Source organism: Triticum urartu, chromosome 7A (genome assembly GCF_056163025.1).
Source record: "Triticum urartu cultivar PI428250 chromosome 7A, HENAU_Tu73, whole genome shotgun sequence".
Lineage (NCBI taxonomy): Eukaryota > Viridiplantae > Streptophyta > Magnoliopsida > Poales > Poaceae > Triticum > Triticum urartu.
In genome coordinates, this window is record NC_141879.1 from 494,831,801 (window position 1) to 494,853,438 (window position 21,638).

Below are 21,638 nucleotides of genomic sequence, written 5' to 3' on the forward strand. Positions count from 1 at the left end.
GTATGCCTCTACTTGACTAGCTCGTTAATCAAAGATGCTTAAGTTTCCTAGCCATAGACATGTGTTGTCATTTGATGAACGAGATCACATCATTAGAGAATGATGTGATGGACAAGACCCATCTGTTAGCTTAGCATAAAGATTGTTAAGTTTTATTGCCATTGCTTTCTTCATGACTTATACATGTTCCTGTGATTATGAGATTATGCAACTCCCAAATACTGGAGGAATACTTAGTGTGCTATCAAACATCACAACGTAACTGGGTGATTATAAAGATGCTCTACATGTGTCACCGATGGTGTTCGTTGAGTTGGCATAGATCGAGATTAGGATTTGTCACTCCGAATGTCGGAGAGGTATCTCTAAGCCCTCTCGGTAATGCTCATCACTATAAGCCTTGCAAGCAATGTGACTAATGAGTTAGTTGTGGGATGATGCATTACGGAACGAGTAAATAGACTTGCCGGTAACGAGATTGAACTAGGTATGATGATACCGACGATCGAATCTTGGGCAAGTAACATACCGATGACAAAGGGAACAATGTATGTTGTTATGCGGTTTGACCGATAAAGATCTTTGTAGAATATGTAGGAGCCAATATGAGCACCCAGGTTCCACTATTGGTTATTGACCAGAGATGTGTCTCGGTCATGTCTACATAGTTCTCAAACCCGTAGGGTCCGCACGCTTAACATTCAATGACGATTTGAATTATGATTTATGTGATTTGATGTATCGAAGTTTGTTTGGAATCCCGGATGAGATCACGGACATGACAAGGAGTCTCGAAATGGTCGAGAGGTAAAGATTCATATATTGGAAGGTTGCATTTGGACATCGAAATGGTTTCGAGTGATCCGGGCATTTTTTTTGGAGTACCACGAGGTTACCGGAAACCCCGGGGATAGATACGGGCCTTATGGGCCATAGGAGGGAGGCTAATAAGCCCACAAGGGGCTAGTGTGCCCCCCACAAAGGAGGAGGCCGAATTGGACTTGGGAAGGGAGCGCCACCCCCCTTTCCTTCTCCTACTCCCTCTCCTTCCCCTTTTCCCCCTTCGGTAAAAGGAAAAAAGAGTGGGGCAGAATCCTACTAGGACTGGAGTCCTAGTAGGACTCCCCTCTCCCTGGCGCGCCCCTTGTTGTCTGGCCGCCTCCTCCCCTCCTTTATATATGGGGGCAGGGGCACCCCAAAGACACAGAAGTTGATCTTTAGCCGTGTGCGGTGTCCCCTCCATAGTTTTACACCTCGGTCATATTGTCGTAGTGCTTAGGCGAAGCCCTGCGCCGGTAACTTCATCATCACCGTCACCACGCCATCGTGCTGACGGAACTCTCCCTCGGCCTCAACTACATCAAGAGTTCGAGGGACGTCATCGAGCTGAACGTGTGCAGATTGCGGAGGTGCCATGCTTTCGGTACTTGGATCGGTTGGATCGCGAAGACATTCGACTACATTAACCGTGTTACTAAACGCTTCTGCTTTCGGTCTACGAGGGTACGTGGACACACTCTCGCTGCTCGTTGCTATGCTTCTCCAAGATAGATCTTGCGTGATCGTAGGCAAATTTTTTGAAATACTACGTTCCCTAACATTGGCATCCGAGCTAGGTCTATGTGTAGATGTTATATGCACGAGTAGAACACAAAGAGTTGTGGGCGATAATAGTCATACTTCTTACCAGCATGTCTTTGATTCGGCGGTATTGTTGGATGAAGTGGCCCAGACTGACATTACATGACTGCGTTCATGAGACTGGTTCTACCGCCGTGCTTCGCACACAGGTGGCTAGTGGGTGTCTGTTTCTCTAACTTTAGTTGAATTGAGTGTGACTACACTCGGTCCTTGTAGAAGGTTAAAACAACACACTTGATGAAAAAATCATTGTGGTTTTGATGTGTAGGTAAGAATGGTTCTTGCTAAGCCCGTAACGGCCACGTAAAACTTGCAACAACAAAGTAGAGGACATCTAACTTGTTTTTGCAGGGCGTGCTGTGATGTGATATGGTCAAGACGTGATGATATATAAATTGTTGTATGAGATGATCATGTTTTGTAATAGTTATCGGCAACTAGCAGGAGCCATATGGTTGTCGCTTTATTGTATAAAATGCAATCGCCATGTAATTGCTTTACTTTATCACTAAGCGGTATCGATTGTCGTAGAAGCAATAGTTGGCGAGACGACAACGATGCTTCGATGGAGATCAAGGTGTCAAGCCGGTGACGATGGTGATCATGATGGTGCTTTGGAGATGGAGATCAAAGGCACAAGATGACGACGGCCATATCATATCACTTATATTGATTGCATGTGATGTTTATCCTTTATGCATCTTATTTTGCTTAGTATGGAGGTAGCATTATAAGATGATCTCTCACTAAAATTTCAAGGTATAAGTGTTCTCCCTGAGTATGCACCATTGCGACAGTTCTTCATGCTGAGACACCACGTGATGATCAGGTGTGATAAGCTCTACGTTCACATAAAACGGGTGCAAGCCAGTTTTGCACACGCAGAATACTCGGGTTAAACTTGACGAGACTAGCATATGCAGATATGGCCTCAGAACACTGAGACCGAAAGGTCGAGCGTGAATCATATAGTAGATATGATCAACATAGTGATGTTCACCATTGAAAACTTCTCCATCTCACGTGATGATCGGACATGGTTTAGTTGATATGGATCACGTGATCATTTAGATGACTAGAGGGATGTCTATATAAGTGGGAGTTCTTGAGTAATATGATTAATTGAACTTTAATTTATCATGAACTTAGTCCTGATAGTATTTGCATAACTATGTTGTAGATCAATACCTCGCGATGTAGCTCCCCGTTTATTTTTGATATGTTCCTAGAGAAAAACTATGTTGAAAGATGATAGTAGCAATGATGCGGATTGGGTCCGTGATCTGAGGAGTATCCTCATTACTGCACAAAAGAATTATGTCCTTGATGCACCGCTAGGTGACGGACCTATTGCAGGAGCAGATGCAGACGTTATGAACTTTTGGCAAGCTCGGTGTGATGACCACTTGATAGTTCAGTGCAACATGCTTTACAGCTTAGAACCGGGACATTAAAAACATTTTGAACGCCACAGAGCATATAAGGTGTTCCAAGAGCTGAAATTGGTATTTCAGACTCATGCCCGAGTCGAGAGGTATGAGACCTCTGACAAGTACTTTGCCTACAAGATGGAGGAGAATAGCTCAACCAGTGAGCACGTGCTCAGAATGTTTGAGTACTACAATCGCTTGAATCAAGTGGGAGTTAATCTTCCAGATAAGATAGTGATTGACAGAGTTCTGTAGTTGTCAGTGTCAAAACCGGCGGATCTCGGGTAGGGGGTCCCGAACTGTGCGTGTAAGGTTGATGGTAACAGGAGACAGGGGACACGAAGTATTACCCAGGTCCGGGCCCTCTCGATGGAGGTAGTACCCTACGTCCTGCTTGATTAACATTGATGAGTATGGGGCTTACAAGAGTTGATCTACCACAAGATCGTAATGGCTAAAACCCTAGGAGCCTGTATGATTATGATTGCCTCTACGGACTAAACCCTTCGGTTCATATAGACACTGGAGGGGCCTAGGGTTGTACAAAGTCGGTTACATAGAAAGGAAATAGTACATCCGGCCGCCTAGCTTGCCTTCCACGCAAAGGAGAGTCCTATCCGGACATGGGAGGAAGTCTTCTATCTTGTATCTTCATGGCCCAATAGTCTGGCCCACGTCACACAGGTCGGACGCCCGAAGACCCCTTAATCCAGGACTCCCTCAGTAGCCCCCGAACCAGGCTTCAATGACGAGGTGTCCGGCGTGCAGATTGTCTTCGGCATTGCAAGGTGGGTTCCTCCTCCAATCACTTCAAAGTACCTGACTTAAAGAGCTGTATTCGACCCTCCATTTAATGTCACACCCATCGGCTTCTGTGCCTCCACGCCTTCTGCTTCCACATGTCGAGCGAATACGAGAGGTCAGGGTATTTTTTGCATAACCCCCCTCTGGCCACATAAGAGAGGCCTCTATTTAAAGGGATTGGATCTCAAATCCATTCCACACCAAGCAGAAAATCCTCAGAGTCTTTGCCATAGGAAACCATTCAACATGGCTAATGTCCCTAGTTCCTCCTCCCGCCCTCACGGCTCCGAAAAAGGCGATTGGGAGAGATACTTTGTATCCCATGAGCAGTTGGTCAAGCTCCAAACACAAGGATTCCTTCCCCCCGCATCTGGTCCCTGTTCGAGCAGGATTGACCACCTTCACAGGCGAAGTTCTGGCGGAAAATTTCCCAATCCAACCAGGGGGAACGGGTGTGCTTCGTATATATCTTACTTGTTGAGAGGCGTCGGGTTTCCAATACACCCTTTCCTCCGTGGACTCCTGGAGTATTACGGCCTCCAACTGCACAACCTCACGCTGGCCTCTATCCTGCACATCGCGGGTTTTGTTGCCATGTGCGAGCTTTTCCTGGGCTGTGAAGCCCACTTTGATTTGTGGAGGAAGCTATTCTGCCTCATCCCTCGCAACCGAGAAGGGTCGATATTCGAGGTGGGCGGCGCTGAAGTATGGCGCATAGCCGGGACCGGATACCTGTCCGGTACGCCGAAGAAGGCGCCCGAAGAATGGCCCTCAGAATGGTTCTATATCAAGGATGTTGCTCGCCCCGACCCAGTGCGAAGGGGTCTTCCTGAATTTTCAAGTGCTCCACTGAAGAAACGCCATAGCTGGCGCCCCCGGAGTCTCGAGGAGGAAGATAGCGCGGAAGTCCATCAATTGATGGGCAAGATAAAGACACTTGCCCAGTCCAGATTATCAATAATCAAGGTGATGTTGACTTCCATAGTGTGGGGGGTCCAGCCACTTCAATACGAAGGGCTTCCCATGTGGCACTATAATGGGGAGGATGACGCCTCATGCTGCGGTCGGAAGGGTCCGGACACCCCCACCGCTTTGGTCAAAATATTGGCCGAACTGTACAAAGGGGAGAAAGAGGAGCTCATTCGTCTGAAACGTCGAGATGGATTTTCCATGTACAATCCTCCGAGCTGGGTGAGTTCTAATCCCACCACTTTACTCGATCCTCTCCCTGAATCGCTTTTAATGGATATTGACTCATCTATTCGTAACAGGAATGGCGGAAGGTCACCGAGGGGATTTATAGCCCCGCCCCACGTCCAGAGGATCCCAAACGGGACCTAGACCCCGGATTCGAAGAGGATCTGGACATATTTGTGGAGCTCGAGGATGGAGTATTCTACCAGGCGAGCTATGATGGCACAGTAGTGCCAATCGTGGCTGACTATCCCGGCCTCCTTCCTGCCTCATATGTAAGTAATCAAGAGACATCTTCTTCGAAAGAGCTTCCTCATTATGCCTCACCCATTGCACTATTGCATGCTCCAAAGGGGAGGCGCTCGACGCCACAACGTGCACCAGAGGCATCTCCTAGGAGAGCGGTGCCCGCACCGAGCAAAACTTCAAAGAGAAAGGCGAATGACAATACGGCAGAACCTTCATCAAAGAGGTATGATTTTCAACCATGCCTCCTGGCAGTCATATCAAACTGTGACATTATCCGTTGTGTCTTATCAGGAAAAGCGTTCGCCGGACTATGTCTGGGGATCCTGCCGGCCATGCCTCCACTAGTCAGATTCCAGACCCTGCCCTAAGGGCAGGGGCTGACACGGGAGTGGCGCCGGACTGTCCTTCCGTAGAGGACTCAGATGATATGTCTGTTACAAACTCTGAAGTGGAGAGTGCCATGAATCATCGGCGCCGGAGGGCTGCTCTCCGCGACCCCGGCTTTTCAAAAGAGGCATTCAATGCCTTCAACTCGGTCAATGCATACATCCGAGCTGCTCGGGATGGACTTGCCAGAGCCACGGACCAGCATTTAAAAAATATGCGGGTAAGTGTAGATTTGATAATCATATACCAGTAGCCCCCGAGACTTGAAGCGGTTGATACAACTGATTTAAGGATCATTGTATAATCGGGTACTCACGGAGAAGAACAGCCTGCTGTGTCAAGAGCTAGAAAAGTGTCAGACCCAGCTAGCTGTGGCTACCGCCGAATTGGAGAAATCCAAGGGGGCATCGCCGGGTAATGTTTCCCCGCTGTCAAGGGAAATGACACCTATGGGATCACTGCGGTCCCTTTTTGCTACGGTTGGCGGGCGCGGGGTTGTGCAAAGAGCGGGTCTAGAAGGCAGCACGAGGATCGTTTACCCAGGTTCGGGCCGCAAGGATTCGTAATACCCTAGTCCTGCTTTGGTGTATATTTGAGTGTTCTTGAGTTCTTGAAATAGCTACGACGTGTGCGTCATCCAAAAAATACGAATCCTCTCTCAGTACACCGCGGGCCTCCTTTTATAGTCAAAAGGGGCTGCCACAGTGGCACACAGGAGGTGGAAAGGTATACAGTAATCGAGTCTATCTCCTGGCACCGTAGGACACACGCATTTAATGCACTGCCGACGTGCCCTTCTTGCTTTATCAGGGACAGCAAGGAAGCACGTCCCAGCTGTCGCCGCCTCACCTGGCTTTGACGCGCGTCCGAACTGACGAGGCGTGTAGTGCCATGTTGGTTGGCTGCTGAGTTGGTGCGGTGGCTAAATCTTCATGAAGATCGGCATGCCACCACGCAGGTGCTTGTCGAGTCGGCCTAGAGGACGCACGTCTCCACGCAGGTGCCTGCCTAGCTGGTGGGCTGGTAGCTGCATGGGAACGGCGGTGGAGTCTTGGCAGACGTGGGACTGGCTGCGGCCCCACGGATGTTTTCGGCAAGAGTATTGCCGAGGACCCGACAAGGGCCTTGCCGTGGCATCTTGGTCGTCCCCGGCAAGGGTCTTGCCAGGGGTCTCGTGGGTATCCTTGGCAAGGATCTTGCCGAGGATCGTCGTCTTCTGGGCGCCATCTAGTCTTGTGTGTTTCTGGTTTCCACAAAGATTTGCATGCCACCATGGAGGTGCCTCCCGAGCCTCGGTTCCAATGATGTCGATGGCGTTGGAACTCACATGCTCAAGGGTGGATGTGACATTGGTGTTGGGCAAGTTGCCCCGGCAAGGTTCTTGTCAGGGCTGCGGAGGCCGCCCCGGCAAGGGCCTTGCTGGGGGAGTCCACTTCGCCCCTCTGCTCTTCATGTTGCTGGCTTGGCGTTGTTCTGGCTGTCTTGTGGCTTTGCTTCCTTCCTCTGCCCCGCTAGGTGTGGCCGCAGGCGTGGCTCCAACTGCCCGCGCACAAGTAAAGGGGTACAAAATAGGACCCCTCCTTTTATGCACCGACACCCACATCAGAAAAAAGTATAATCATATACCAGTAATATTAATATTGTTGTGTTTCCACTGACGGGATCCGTAGATCAACTGAGGGAAAAGCTGAAAATCGCCTAGGCTGGTGAATAGGAGGCCAAAAGGCAACATGCGGTAGGCGGGCGTGTGCTGACGCGGGCCAGGGATGAAAAGAAACAAGCTGCAAGATTCCAATACCCTGCTGGGCAAAGAACTAAAAGATGTGCGAGCCCAGCTGGCTGACGCCGTCAAAGAGAATATGAGGCTACAAGGCGACATATTCAGTATGTGTTTAACTTTACCTTTATGTAATTCGGCAAAGAAATGATCTGACAGATTTATGTCTGCGGGTATGTTGACTGGCCATCCCGAAGAGGAAATGTCCGGCTCTCAAGGCGACCTTCTGCAAGAGTTGTCCCAATTGCACGAGCGAGCTCGGCAAGCAATGCGGAGCATTGCCAAAGCTTTGTGGCCGTCCGCCTCTCCTCCAGGGAGTATGGAGGAGCTTGTGAAGCTATTCCAGGGAGCTCGGTGGCGCTTTCGATTATGGAAGATATCAGCCTGCCGAGAGGGTGCGCGAGAGGCCTGGGCCATGTTAAAAACACGGTACACCAAGCTCGATCCGAATCATATGGCCCGGGTCAGACCTAAGGGGTCAGATGGAAAGGAAATTCCGGTTAGTTTGGTATACGACCAAGTAAAGGTAGCCGCCACATATTCCCAACAAGATTGTAAGGTAGACAGCCTGTTAGATGGCATAGAAGAAGAAGTTTTTGAGTCTAAATGACTATGTACTTCAATTGACAAATTTGTTCCTAGCCGGATTGTAAAACGATTGTCATGGCAGACCTTTTCGCTTCGACCTCTGGACCCGAAGGCTCGGAGTGTTTCCGAATACCTGCTCGGTAATATAAACCGGGGTATGCATGGAAACTAGGCGTAGGGGTCATAGTTGCTTGAACAGACAAGTTGTATCCGGCTAGCTATGTTATATTACCTTATAATTGTAAGAAACATCTTCCAGGGAGAATAGTTCCGTTAAGGGTTCCTTTCCCTGGGCGAATATGCGTTAGTATGCATGTCCGACTGTGATTGAAAAAATCGCAGTGTGAATGACATCTAGGGGTTCATAGTGTAATGAGTGTAACACGTCTTTAGTCCGCCGACCGAATATTCCCTTAAGAACGCTAGATTTTGGCTTCACCTAGTCCGAGGTATACGTCCGGATGACCCGGCAGTAACAATCGCAGAGGTGCTCCCTTTATGTCGTAGCTGAACAAACGGGAACGTAGGGCATAAGCACGGGAGCAAGGCAACCCAGCTTGGCCAAAACTTAAGTCATAACAATGCATATAATGGCAAAGAAAAGGTACATATGCGGAAGAGGACACATATGTGTTGAGCTTGATGCTCGGAAAAGAATAATAAGCTTCTGTAAAAGAAGCCCCCAGGTATTATGAGTGTATACATTTAAGGATGTGCACATCATAGGTGTGCGGTGTGGTCACACAAGAGCTAAAGAGCTAAACGAAAAGTTAAAGAGAGGAAAAGAAAATAATGGGAACAAAAGGAGAAGAAGACGAACAAAGAGTCCGGCTCTAGGCGTAGAATCTTCGGAGTCTGGCGGCATTCCATGGGTTCGGCTCTAAGCGGTTGTCCGATGCATCACGCGGGTGGTACACTCCTCCAATGAGAACTTCATCTGTGATGAAGGGACCCTCCCACTTGGGCTTGAGTTTGTCCTTTTTCTTCTCTGGTAGGCGTAGAACAAGTTTGCCAATGTTATAAGTCTTGGCACGCACTTCTTTGCTTTGATATCTGCGAGCCTGTTGTTGATAAAATGCGAAACAGGCTTTTGCGATGTCGCGCTCCTCCTCCAGGGCATCTAAGTCGTCCTGCCGATCAAGCTCGGCCTCTCTCTCTCTCTCTCTTCATACATGCGCACTCAATGTGAGTCATGAATAATGTCGCAGGGCAACACAGCCTCTACGCCGTACACCATGAAGAAGGGTGTATATCCGGTAGTGCGATTGGGCGTGGTCCGCAACCCCCAGAGTATGGAGTCGAGCTCCTCAACCCAGTGCTTTTCTGATTCTTTCAAATACCACACTAGTCTAGGCTTAATGCCGCTCATAATAAGACCATTAGCTCGTTCGACTTGACCGTTTGTTTGTGGATGATAGACCGAGGCATGATCGAGTTTAATGCCCAATTTAGCACACCAGGATTTCACTTCATCGGCTGTGAAATTGGAGCCGTTATCAATGATGGTTGTGTGGGACACCATAATGGTGCACGACATCGGATATAAAGTCTATCACCGGTCTAGCTTCGGCCGTTTTCACTGGTTTGGCCTCTATCCACTTGGTGAATTTATCTACCATGACTAGCAGATATTTTTTTCTTATGGCTACCTCCTTTAAGGGGACCCACCATATCAAGCCCCCAGACCGCAAAAGGCCAAGTAATGGGGATTGTTTGTAGTGCAGTAGGCGGCATATGGCTTTGATTGGCGAAGAGCTGGCATCCGACACAACGTAGGACCAAGTCCTGTGCGTCTGCTCGAGCCGTCGTCCAGAAAAAACCTGTACGGAAGGCCTTACTTACAAGGGCCCGAGCCTCGGCGTGGTGACCGCCAAGGCCAGCATGAATTTCGGCCAGGAGTTGCCGTCCTTCTTCTTCGGAGATACATCTTTGAAGGACTCCGGTAGCACTTTTCTTATAGAGCTCTCCGTCATGGACCTTGTAGGCTTTCGAGCGCCGAACAATGCAGCGAGCCTCATTCTGGTCCTCAGGGAGCTCTCGCCTATTAAGGTAGGCCAAGAACGGTTTGGTCCATGGGGTAATTACTGCCATGGTTAGATGGCCCGATGGTGTTATTTGGGTGGCCGAGCCCCTGATGATATCGGTATTGTGTTCGGAATCTGGGGGTCTAGTCGGATCCGGACTAGTGTTGCCGCTCTCATCCTGCCATACCACAGATGGCTTGAAGAGCCTTTCCAAAAAGATGTTAGGCGGGACGGGGTCGTGCTTGGCGCCCATGTGAGTGAGGACGTCTGCCGCTTGATTACTTTCTCGAGCCACATGATGGAACTCGAGTCCCTCGAACCGTGCTGATATTTTGAGCACGGCATTACGATAGGCCGCCATCTTCGGATCCTTGGCATCGAAGTCTCCATTTATTTGGGATATTGTGAGGTTTGAATCCCCGCGCACCTCCAGGCGTTGTATGCCCATGGAGGTAGCCATCCGAAGACCGTGCAATAAGGCCTCATATTCGGCTGCATTGTTTGAGTCTGTGTATAATATTTGGAGTACATACTGGACCGTGTCTCTAGTGGGGGACTTTAAAACGACTCCTGCTCCTAAACCAGCCAGCATTTTAGAACCATCGAAGTACATGACCCAGTTGGAATATGTGCCGTACTCTTTAGGGAGTTCGGCCTCTGTCCATTCGGCGACGAAGTCGGCCAATACTTGGGATTTAATAGCTTGGCGTGGTTTGTATGTTATGTCAAATGGTAGGAGATCAATATCCCACTTGGCAATCCGACCCGTAGCGTCGCGGTTATTTATTATGTCATTAAGTGGTACTTCGGAAGCCATTGTAATCGAGCACTCTTGGAAGTAGTGTTGTAGCTTCCGGGATGCCATGAATACCGCATATGCTATCTTTTGGTAATGAGGGTACCAGGATTTGCATGGTGTAAGGACAGTGGATACGTAGTATACTAGTTTCTGGAGTGGGAACTTGTGTCCATCCTCCTCTCGCTCAACGACGAGCACTGCGCTCACCACCTGGTGCGTTGCAGAGATTATAATAACATCGGTTCACCGATGTTTGGCGCGGCTAGGATTGGGTTGCTTGCTAAAAGAGCCTTTATTTCCTCCAGTCCGGCCGTTGACGCTTCTGTCCACTCGAAGTGATCGGTACATTGGAGAAGTTGATAAAGCGGCAATGCTTTTTCTCCTAGTCTGGAGATAAAGCGGCTTAAAGCTGCCATGCATCCAGCTAGTTTTTGGACCTGTTTAAGGTCGGTTGGTGTAGCCAATTGTGACAAAGCTTGGATTTTGTCTGGATTTGCCTCAATTCCTATATTGGAAACGATGAAGCCGAGCAGCTTTCCGGCGGGAATGCCGAAAACACACTTTTCCGGATTGAGCTTAATGTCATATGTCCGGAGGTTGTCGAATGTGAGACGTAAGTCGTCGATTAACGACTCGACATGTTTATTCTTGATGATGACATCATCCACATATGCTTCCACTGTCTTGCCGGTTTGCTTCTCCAGGCATATTTGAATCATGCGTTGGTAGGTGGCGCTGGCATTTTTAAGCCCAAGGGCATAGTGTTGAAGCAGAAAGGCCCATATGGGGTGATGAATGCCGTTGCAGCTTGATCGGATTCCTTCATTTTAATTTGATGGTATCTGGAGTATGCGTCGAGAAAACACAGTGAGTCGTGTCCTGCAGTAGCATCAATGATCTGATCGATGCGGGGGATGTGGAAGGGATCCTTAGGGCAAGCCTTATTGAGGTCTTTAAAGTCGACGCACAGGCGCCAGGATTTGTCCTTCTTTGGTACCATCACCAGGTTTGCTAGCTAGTCCGGGTGTTTTATTTCTCTGATGAATCCGGCCTCGATTAACTTGGCTAGCTCCTCCCCCATGGCTTGTCGTTTGGGTTTGGAAAAGCGCCGCAGTGTTTGCTTGACCGGCTTATATCCCTTCAATATATTGAGGCTGTGTTCAGCCAGCCTGCGTGGGATTCCCTGCATATCAGAAGGGTGCCAGGCGAATATATCCCAGTTCTCGCGCAGGAACGTTCGTAGTGCGGCGTCAACCGTTGGGTCCAGCTGTGCCCCGATGGAAGCTGTCTTCTTGGGGTTCGTCGAGTGGACTTGGAATTTGACTATTTCGTCTACTGGTTTGAAGGAGGTGGATTTGGGACGCTTATCAAGGATTACGTTGTCCCTATCCACCGTAGAGCGTAGTGCGGTTAACTCTTCGGCCGCGAGGGCCTCAGACAGTGCCTCGAGGGCTAGGGATGTTGTTTTGTTTTCGGCGCGGAGGGCTATGTCCGGATCACTAGCAAGAGTGATAATACCGTTGGGCCCGGGCATCTTGAGCTTCATATACCCGTAATGAGGTGTAGCTTGAAAGCGTGTGAATGCATCTCGCCCCAACAGGGCATGATATCCACTGTTGAAAGGGGCCACTTGGAAGGTTATCTCCTCGGACCAATAGTTCTCTGGCGTGCCAAATACCACATCGAGTGTAATTTTCCCCGCGCATCGTGCCTCCCGGCTGGGAATGATCCCTCGGAAGGTTGTATTACTATGCTCGATGCGGCTCCTGTCTATTTCCATTTTATTCAGTGTGTCCTCGTAGATGAGGTTTAGTCCGCTGCCACCGTCCATGAGCACTTTAGTGAGCCGAAAGCCATCCACAATTGGGTTAAGGACCAAGGCGGCTAGTGCCCGGACTGACCGGATTTTTGGTTCGTCACTAGCATTGAAAGTTATGGCTGTGTCGTTCCAAGGATTTATTGTTGTGACTTGGCAGACTTCGGCGAGGTCACGGAGTGCCCTCTTGCGCCGATTGTTTGAAGTGAAAGTCTCGAGGACTGTCAATACTCTATGGTCATCGTGTTCTGGGGGGAGTTGCCCAGTGGTGTTTTTGGTGAGGATATCCTCGCTGCTCTTGGCCACTTGCCGGAGTATCCAACATGCTCTAAGGCTGTGGGTTGGTATGGTATCTGGTGTTGTGTGTATTTTGCATGGCCTATCGAGCCATCCCTCCAGAACGGTTCTACGGCCCGTGATGGGCTTAGATTTCTTTACTATTGGGTCGGGCGCCCCATGAGGGTGCATCCTTTTTGCCCGGACGAGGGGTTGAGTGGAAACCGGTGGTTCCCAGTGAGCTGCCTGAGTTTTCCAGGCGCTTTCCATTGCGCAGTACTTCTGTACTATGGTTGCCAAGTCAGCAAAGTGTTATATGTGACGGCGGTTGATGGCATTGAGGATTCCTTCGTCCGTGCAATTATTACAGAATACTAAGATTGCGTCTTCGTCGCGCAATCTTTAATTTTGTCTTTGACAAGGAGGAATCTGACCCAAAAGTGATGGACTGTTTCCTGAGACTGATGTCGTATGCACGTGAGATCGCTCATATCTGGGTGGGTGGGTGGCTTTAGATCCGAACCCTAACCCAACTTGGGATCCGGAGTCTGAGGAACTTCCAAGCTTAATAGTTCGGGCTCCGGGATATCAACAGATTTTTCAGGTCAGTCGTCCGATTCTAGGTTCGGAGGACGGGGCGTGTTGTTCCGCGGACGGGTATCTGGCTCTTCGAGCTCGGAAATTCTAACATAGTTCGTCCTCAATATAGAGGAAGAGTTGTTGATTTGCTCCTCTACTACCGCTATCTGATGGGTGATCGGCAAAGATTTGATATCTCTCTGATCGGGTTTAAGCCCAATCCGATCGTAGTCTGTAGCGACCCCCAAGGCAGCGATGCGATCCAGGAGCTCGTTTAAAGACGACAACTCTGTCGGATCCAACCGTTTGGAGTATTCTGGGTCAACATGAAGGCGATTTTCGATGACCCAAGAAGTCATCGTCGGCTTAACGGCCGGACGGGCGGTCATGGAAAGCGGCCCGGCCGGAGGATTTGGCCTGAGGCCAGGGCTCCTCCGGAGGTGATACTGTCCTTGATAACAAGGCGAGCCATCAATCCTGTCTTCGACATCGGAGAGGAACTCTCAATGAAAGCACCAATGTCGGTGTCAAAACTGGCGGATCTCGGGTAGAGGGTACCGAACTGTGCGTCCAAGGTTGATGGTAACAGGAGACAGGGGACACAAAGTTTTACCCAGGTTCGGGCCCTCTCGATGGAGGTAATACCCTACTTACTGCTTGATTAATATTGATGAATATGGGGGTTACAAGAGTTGATCTACCAAGAGATCGTAATGGCTAAAACCCTAGGAGTCTGGCCTATATGATTATGTTTGCCTCTACGGACTAAACCCTCCGGTTTATATAGACACCAGAGGGGCCTAGGATTGTACAAAGTCGGTTACAAAGAAAGGAAATAGTACATCTGGCCGCCTAGCTTTCCTTCCACGCAAAGGCGAGTCCTATCCGGACACGGGAGGAAGTCTTTTATCATGTATCTTCATGGCCCAATAGTCCGGCCCACGTCACACAGGCCAGACCCCCGAGGACCCCTTAATCCAGGACTCCCTCACTAGTCACTATCACCAAGTTACTGGAATTTCGTGATGAACTATAATATGCAAGGGATGCCGAAAATGATTCCATGAGCTCTTCGCAATGCTGAAATCAGCGAAGGTAGAAATCAAGAAATAGCATCAAGTGTTGATGGTTGACAAGACCACTAGTTTCAAGTAAAAGGGCAAGGGAAAGAAAGGGAACTTCAAGAAGAATGACTTGCAAGTTGCCACTCCCATGAAGAAGCCCAAAGCTAGACCCAAGCGTGAAACTGAGTGCTACTACTGCAAAGGAAATGGTCACTGGAAGTGGAACTGCCCTTGATACTTGGCGGATAAGAAGGATGGTAAAGTGAACAAAGGTATATTTGATATACATGTTATTGATGTGTACTTTACTAGTGTTTATAGCAACCCCTCGGTATTTGATATTGGTTCAGTTGCTAAGAGTAGTAACTCGAAACGGGAGTTGCAAAATAAACAGAGACTAGTTAAGGGTGAGGTAATGATGTGTGCTGGAAGTGATTCCAAGGTTGATAAGATCACCATCGCACACTCCCTTTGCCTTCGGGATTAGTGTTGAACCTAAAATAAATGTTACTTGGTGTTTCCGTTGAGCATGAATATGATTGGATCATGTTTATTGCAAAACGGTTATTCATTTAAGTCAAAGAATAATTGTTATTCTATTTACATGAATAAAACCTTCTATGGTCATACACTCAATATAAATGGTTTATTGAATCTCGATTTTAGTGATACACATATTCATAATATTGAAGCCAAAAGATGCTAAGTTAATAATGATAGTGCAACTTATTTGTGGCACTGCTGTTTAAATCATATTGGTGTAAAGCGCATGAAGAAACTCCATACCGATGGGCTTTTGGAATCACTTGATTATGAATCACTTGATGCTTGCGAACCATGCCTCATGGGCAAGATGACTAAGACTCCGTTCTCCGGAACAATGGAGCGAGCAACAGACTTGTTGGAAATAATACATACTGATGTATGCGGTCTGATAAGTGTTGATGCTCGCGGCGGGTATCATTATTTTATGACCTTCACAGATGATTTGAGCAAATATGGTATATCTACTTGATGAAAGATAAGTCTGAAACATTTGAAAAGTTCAAAGAATTTCAGAGTGAGGTGGAAAATCATCGTAACAAGAAAATAAAGTTTCTATGATCTGATCGTGGAGGTGAACATTTGAGTTACGAGTTTGGCCTTCATTTGAAACAATGCGGAATAGTTTCACAACTCCCGCCACCCGGAACACCACAGCATAATGGTGTGTCCGAACATCGTAACCGCACTTTATTAGATATTGTGCGATCTGTGATATCTCTTACTGATTTACCGTTATCGTTTTGGGGTTATGCATTAAGACAACTACATTCACGTTAAATAGGGCACCATATAAAATCCGTTGAGATGACACCGTATGAACTGTGGTTTAGCAAGAAACCTAAGCTGTCGTTTCTTAAAGTTTGGGGTTGCGATGCTTATGTGAAAAAGTTTCAACCTAATAAGCTCGAACCCAAATCAGAGAAGTGCGTCTTCATAGGATACCCAAGAGAAAATGTTGGGTACACCTTCTATCACAGATCCAAAGGAAAGATCATTGTTGCTAAATGGATCCTTTCTAGAGAAGGGGTTTCTCTCGAAAGAAGTGAGTGGGAGGAAGTAGAACTTGATGAGGCAATTGTACCTTCTCTCGAATTGGAAAGTAGTTCATCGCAGGAATTAGTTCCGGTGATGCCTACACCAATTAGCGAGGAAGTTAATGATGATGATCATAAAACTCAAGTTACTACTGAACCTCGTAGGTCAACCAGACTATGTTCCGCACCAGAGTGGTACGGTAATCCTGTTTTGGAAATCATGTTACTAGACCATGACGAACCTACGAACTATGAGGAAGCGATGATGAGCCCAAATTCCGCGAAATGGCTTAAGGCCATGAAATCTAAGATAGGATCCATGTATGAGAACAAAGTATGGACTTTGGTTGACTTGCCCGATGATCGGCAAGCCATAGAGAATAAAATGGATCTTCAAGAGGAAGACGGACGCTGATAGTAGTGTTACTATATACAAAGCTCGAATTGTCACAAAAAATGTTTTTGACAAGTTCAAGGTGTTGACTACAATGAGATTTTTTCACTTGTATCGATGCTTAAAAGTCTGTCCGAACCATGTTAACAATTGCCGCATTTTATGAAATTTGGCAAATGGATGTCAAACCCGCATTCCTTAATGGATTTCTTAAAGAAGAGTTGTATATGATGCAGCCAGAAGGTTTTGTCGATCCTAAAGGTGCTAACAAAGTGTGCAAAGCTCCAGCGATCCATCTATGGACTGGTGCAAGCATCTCAGAGTTGGAATATACGCTTTGATGAGTTGATCAAAGCATACAGTTTTATACAGACTTGCGGTGAAGCCTGTATTTACAAGAAAGTGAGTGGGAGCACTACAACCTTTCTGATAAGTATATGTGAATGACATATTGTTGATCGGAAATGATGTAGAATTTTCTGGAAAGCATAAAGGAGTGTTTGAAAGGAGTTTTTTCAAAGAAAGACCTCGGTGAAGCTGCTTACATATTGAGCATCAAGATCTATAGAGATAGATCAAGGCGCTTGATAAGTTTTTTCAATAAGTACATACCTTGACAAGTTTTTGAAGTAGTTCAAAATGGAATAGTCAAAGAAGGAGTTCTTGCCTGTGTTGCAAGGTGTGAAGTTGAGTAAGACTCAAAGCCCGACCACGACAGAAGATAGAGAGAGAATGCAAGTCATTGCCTATGCCTCAAGCATAGGTTCTATAAAGTATGCCATGCTATGTACCAGACCTATTGTATACCCTACACTGAGTTTGGCAAGGGAGTACAATAGTGATCTAGGAGTAGACCATTGGACATTGGTCAAAATTATCCTTAGAGGACTAAGGAAATATTTCTCGATTATGGAGGTCATAAAGAGTTCGTCGTAAAGAGTTACGTCGATGCAAGCTTTGACACCGATCTGGATGACTCTGAGTTTGATTGAGATACATATTGAAAGCGGGAGGAAATAGCTAGAGTAGCTCCGTGTAGAGCATTGTAGACATAGATATTTGCAAAATGCATAAGGATCTGAATGTGGCAGACCCGTAGACTAAAACTTATCTCACAAGCAAAACATGATCACACCTTAATGTTCTTGGGTGTTGATCACATAGCGGTGTGAACTAGATTATTGAGTCTAGTAAACCCTTTGAGTGTTGGTCACATGGCGATGTAAACTATAGAGTGTTGAATCACATGACGATGTGAACTATTGGTGTTAAATCACATGGCGATGTGAACTAGATTATTGACTCTAGTGCAAGTGGGAGACTGAAGGAAATATGCCCTAGAGGCAATAATAAAGTTGTTATTTTTATTTCCTTATATCATGATAAATGTTTATTATTCATGCTAGAATTGTATTAACCAGAAACTTGATACATTTGTGAATACATAGACAAAACAAAGTGTCCCTAGTATACCGGAGGAACACTTTGTGTGCTACCAAACGTCACAACATAACTAGGTGATTATAAAGGTGCTCTACAGGTGTCTCCGATGGTGTTTGTTGAGTTGGCATAGATCGAGATTAGGATTTGTCACTCCGAATGTCGGAGAGGTATCTCTGGGCCCTCTCGGTAATGCTCATCACTATAAGCCTTGCAGGCAATGTGACTAATGAGTTAGTTGCGGGATGATGCATTATGGAACGAGTAAAGAGACTTGCCGGTAACGAGATTGAACTAGGTATGATGATATCGACGATCGAATCTCGGGCAAGTAACATACCGATGACAAAGGGAACAATGTATGTTGTTATGCGGTTTGACTGATAAAGATCTTCGTAGAATATGTAGGAGCCAATATGAGCATCCAGGTTCTGTTATTGGTTATTGACCGGAGATGTGTCTCGGTCATGTCTACATAGTTCTTGAACCCATAGGGTCCGCACACTTAACGTTCGATGATGATTTGTATTATGAGTTATGTGATTTGATGTACCAAAGTTTGTTCGGAGTCCTGGATGAGATCACGGACATGACGAGGAGTCTCGAAATGGTCAAGGGGTAAAGATTCATATATTGGAACGTTGCATTTGGACATCAGAATGGTTCCGGGTGATTCAGGCATTTTTTCGGAGTACCAGGAGGTTACCGGAACCCCCGGAGAAAGATATGGGCCTTATGGGCCATAGAAGGGAGGCTAACCAGCCCACAAGGGCTGGTGCGCCCCCCACAAGGGAGGAGGCCGAATTGGACTTGGGAAGGGGGCGCCACCCCCCTTTCCTTCTCCTACTCCCTCTCCTTCCCCTTTTCCCCCTCCGGTAGAAGGAAAAAAGTGTGGGGTCGAATCCTACTAGGACTGGAGTCCTAGTAGGACTCCCCTTTCCCTGGCGTGCCCCTTGTTGGTCGGCCTCCTCCTCCCCTCCTTTATATACGGGGGAAGGGAGGCACCCCAAAGACACACAAGTTGATCTTTACCCGTGTGCGGTGCCCCCCTCTACAATTTTACACCTCGGTCATATTGTCGTGGTGCTTAGGCGAAGCCTTGCGCCGGTAACTTCATCATCACCGTCACCATGCCATCGTGCTGATGGAACTCTCCCTCGGCCTCAACTAGATCAAGAGTTCGAGGCACGTCACCGAGTTGAACGTGTGCATATCGCGGAGGTGTCGTGCGTTCGGTACTTGGATCGGTTGGATCGCTAATACGTTCGACTACATCAACCGCGTTACTAAACGCTTCCGCTTTCGGTCTACGAGGGTACGTGGACACACTCTCCCCGCTCGTTGCTATGCTTCTCCTAGATAGATCTTGCGTGATCGTAGGGAAAATTTTTGAAATACTACGTTCCCCAACACCTGGTGACTGCCACATTGCAGATGGTGGGGGTGCAGAGCATCGGGAGCGTGTCAGCACCAGCCGTGGTTGCGGGGTGGTCCCTTGAGTCGAAGGTGAGGTCGGCCATAGGCGCTTGGTGGCGCTCCTCGCTGTATGTGGGCGGCGCCCACTTGGCAAAAGAACTGCTTGACGTGGCGGTCCGAGGCCGACGCTTGTGAGCCGCCGAGGATGGCCGCAACGGCATCAGGCGCTGGCGCCGTGAAACATGTGATAAAAAGGCCGTGCAGCTCCTCCCAGGAGGCCATTGAAGACTCCGGCAAGCCCATGAGCCAGGCGCGCGACACGCCCGTGAGGGCCATGGGTAGCCAGTTTGCCATGGCCTTGTCATTGCCGCCAGCCACCAAAACAGCCTCCGCGTATGCCTGGAGAAACCCCGTCGGGTCCGCCGCGCCGTCGTAATGAGGCGGCAGCTCCGGCCTGAACTTGGGCGGCCACTGCACCAAGCTCTGAGACCCACGGCCCCCCCGAACACACCCATCGGTCCGGTCGGTGGAGCGACGCCCGCCATGAGAGCCAAACGGCGTGGTGGAGTGTGGCGAGCGGAGAGGCGAATCTTCAACGCACCCCTACCTAGCGCCAAATGTCAGATTCTCGGCTCCGCAGACCTTGGATAGATTCGAACTCTGGGGTGCGTGCGAAGAACTCGACCTCCCTAGCCTGCCTACTCGCCGATCTCACAGCCTGGCTCAATGAACAGGAAGGAAACAAGACAAGGCAGTTTATCCAGGTTGGGGCCACCTTGCAGTGTAAAACCCTACTCCTACTTTGTGGTGGATTAGCCTCGAGGTGGGCTGAGGATGAACTAGTACAGTGGGAGAACAACCTCACGAGGTGTGTTCTTGTGTGGGTGTGAGCTGGTGAGGGAGGAGTGGATTCGATCCCCCTCTATGGTAGTAGCTAGGCTATATTTATAGTGGCCTTGGTCCTCTTCCCCCAAAACGAAGGCGGGAAGGGATCCCCACAACGGCCAAATTCGAAAGGGAACAACTAGTACATCTTATCCTGACAAAAGGTGGTCTTCGCCTGCAAAGCTTCTGGTCGTGACGCCGTGGTGGGCTCGGTGATGACCTTCATCCTGCCGTCCTGAGGGTCTTGGCCTTGTTGCATGAGAATGGAAACCTTTGGCTGATTCATCGGGACTCCGTGCCTGCGCTTGCCTCCTTAGCACCAAAGAGAAAACTGTTGTACTGCGCCCTCTGGCGCCCGCCTGGCCTTGGTCGTCATGGCTTGCGTCATCTGAACCTCACGAGGTGGAAAGCTTGCATAGAGATCTCCGCTCCTCAGGAGCCAGCCTGAGGAGGCCGCTCCTCCTGGAGGTCTTGGTGTCGTCCGCCTTGCGAAGCTTGGCCCCTCGCGAGGGTCTTGTGTTGGTGACGCTGAAGGTGGGCCATACCAGGCCGTCGGTGGAGCCACGTTGTGGGCCGCGGGCAGGCAAGTCTGGGTACCCCCGTTCCCAGAACGCCGACAATTACAATCCCCCCAACATCAATCATATGACCATTCATTAAAAAAATGAATCTCCAACTAATTTTGTGATGAACTAGGGTTCATATGGAAACTACATAGAATCTCTCCAACTAGTTACTAGAGTTCATATTCAACTCCATACATCATATAGAATCAAGCTAAACAAACCTAGCATCAATCAAAATTAAAATCTAGTAGGAAAATACGGTTTATTTGGACCAAATAATGCATCGAATCGAATGTTTTTTGACTAAAACTAATTGGAGGGATTGAGAGAGCTTACTTTTCTCGTTTTGGAGCCATATCGATTCGCAAAAATGGTGAAGAGACGAAGAAGATCAGAGGAGGGGAGTGGGGGGGGCTCTCTATTGCTAGGCGACGCGGCGCAGTCGCGGGAGAGAAGATGGGGGCTGGAGTTCGTGGGTGGGCCCCGCGCCCCGGTCTTTAGCGGTAGGGTTGCATAGCCTACCACTTAGGACTCTGGCGGTAGGGTGGGCCGCAGGAGACGTCTGTCGTTTACTCGGATTGACGTGGATGAGTGAGCTATCGCCTAGGCTTCTGGTGCTAGCCTTTACAACCCTACTTTCGAGGACCCTGGCGATAGGAAAAAGGCTCAAATCTCGAAAAACTTTCAAACCGAGGTCAGATCCGGCTAAACTTTTCGAAAAAGGTCAAA